The sequence below is a fragment of the Eschscholzia californica genome, unplaced genomic scaffold (assembly GCF_041429995.1).
Source record: "Eschscholzia californica isolate CP2 unplaced genomic scaffold, dmEscCali1.0.p SCAF_105, whole genome shotgun sequence".
NCBI classification, from domain to species: domain Eukaryota; kingdom Viridiplantae; phylum Streptophyta; class Magnoliopsida; order Ranunculales; family Papaveraceae; genus Eschscholzia; species Eschscholzia californica.
Genome location: NW_028238205.1, coordinates 2,501 through 5,000, shown reverse-complemented (window position 1 = coordinate 5,000; position 2,500 = coordinate 2,501).

Below are 2,500 nucleotides of genomic sequence, written 5' to 3'. Positions count from 1 at the left end.
TTTGGCCCGTGGTGCCCCCCGGGCCCCCCCAGCAGCTCGGACACCTTCGGGGATGCTTCCCCAAGTGTCCGGCATAGGCTGGGGAGTTTTTGATTTTTTGCCCGTGGTGCCCCCCCGGGCCCCCCCAGCCGCCTCTTCGATTTTCCACGTCGGGGATGAGTTGGGCAACTCTTGGAAGCTTCCCATCCACCCCCGTGCCGAGCTTTGCCCTTGGGATGCCTTATGTTGCATCCCAAGGGCCAAGGCACCTGCCAGCCCAAGGGCTGTGCACGGCCTGGGGAGGGAGCTCACCCCTCCCCTATATAGTGCAAAGTTATTGTTTTCCCTATTTTCACAAGGAAACATCAAATTTTTAACCAAGCATACTCGGCCTTTGCTCCTTCGTTACTCGTCCAAATCCAACAAACTTGCATTCGTTGGAAAGGTCTTTTCACAAGGATTCTTTTGATATATAATAATAGCGATTCCGATAAATATTTATTTTTTTATGAATTTTTAAGTGAATAAACAATTAAAAATTCAAAAAAAATAGAAAAAAAATATTTTTTTCCCGATTCTTTCTCCAATATTCCTGATAAATACCCACACACCCACATATGGAGAATGGTCGAAAATGCTCGAGTGGATATCGAGATGTCCGACGAAGCACCACTTGGAAGGGCCGAGGCACGGGACGCCCGAGCTGTTGCTCGGGCCGGCACGGGACGCGCATGGGACATCCCGGGACGGCATGGGACGCCCTCGCTACAGCTCGAGACGGCCAGGTACGCCCGAGACTTGGCTCGGGACGGCCTGGGACGCCCTCGCCATAGCTCGGGACGGCCTGGGACGCCCGAGACTAGGCTCGGGACGGCCTCGGCACAGCACGGGACGGCCTGGGACGCCCTTGCCACAGCTCGGGACGGCATGGGACGCCCGAGACTTTGCTCGGGACGGCCTGGGACGCCCTTGCCACAGCTCGGGACGGCCTGGGACGGCCTCGGCACAGCTCGGGACGGCCTGGGACGCCCGAGACTTTGCTCGGGACGGCCTGGGACGTCCGAGACTTTGCTCGGGACGGCCTGGGACGCCCGAGACTTGGCTCGGGACGGCCTGGGACGCCCTCGCTCCAGCTCGGGACGCCCTGGGACGGCCTCGACACAGCTCGGGACGGCCTGGGACGTCCGAGACTTTGCTCGGGCCGGCCTGGGACGCCCGAGACTTGGCTCGGGACGGCCTGGGACGCGCTCGGCACAGCTCGGCACAGGCCGGGACGCCCGAGCCGAGCTTCGGGTCGCACGAAATCTCTTCGTATTCCGACATATTAGAAGCTTCCCATCATGTAGTAGGCCGAGCTTTGCCCTTTGGATGCCCTATGGTGCTTGGCGAGCACTAGGGAACGTGCCAGCACAAGTGCTGTGCACGCTCTGGGGAAGGAGCTCAACCCTCCCCCTTATAGTGCAAAGTTATTGTTTTTCCTATTTTCACAAGGAAACATCAATTTTTTAACCAAGCATACTGGGCCTTTACTCCTTCGTTACTCGTCGGAATCCAGCAAACTTATACTCGTTGGAAAGGTCTTTTCGCAAGGATTTTTTTGATATATTATAATAGCGATTCCGATAAATATTTATTTTTCTATGAATTTTTAAGTGAATAAACACCGGAAAATTCATAAAAAATAGAAAAAAAAATATTTTCTTCCGTTTCTTTTCTCCAATAATTCATAAATAATACCTCAATAGTATTAATGAAGAGAGAGTCGAAATGGCCCGGGTGGATTTCGAAATGTCCCACGACCCCATAGAATGCACGGGCCAGCCGAGCCAAAAGAATGGGACGCGCACGGGACAGCATTGGTCAGGCTCGGGACGGCACGGGACAGCACGGGACGCGCATGGGACGGCACGGGACGCGAATGGGACGGCCTTGCTAAGGCTCGGGACGGCATGGGACAGCACGGGACGCGAATGGGACGGCCTTGCTAAGGCTCGGGACGGCATGGGACAGCTCGGGACGCGCATGGGACGGCCTTGGTGAGGCTCGGGACGGCCTTGGTCAGGCTCGGGACGGCATGTCACGGCCCTGGTGAGGCTCGGACGGCACGGGACGCGCATGGGACGGCACGGGACGGCCTGGGACGGCCTTTGTGAGGCTCGGACGGCACGGGACGCGCATGGGACGGCCTTGGCGAGGCTCGGGACGGCATGGGACAGCACGGGACGGCCTCGGCACAGCTCGGACGGCACGGGACGCGCATGGGACGGCCTTGGCGAGGCTCGGGACGGCATGGGACAGCACGGGACGGCACGGGACGGCCTCGGCACAGCTCGGACGGCACGGGACGGCCTTGGCGAGGCTCGGGACGGCATGGGACAGCACGGGACGGCACGGGACGGCCTCGGCACAGCTCGGACGGCACGGGACGGCCTTGGCGAGGCTCGGGACGGCATGGGACAGCACGGGACGGCACGGGACGGCCTCGGCACAGCTCGGACGGCACGGGACGGCCTTGGCGAGG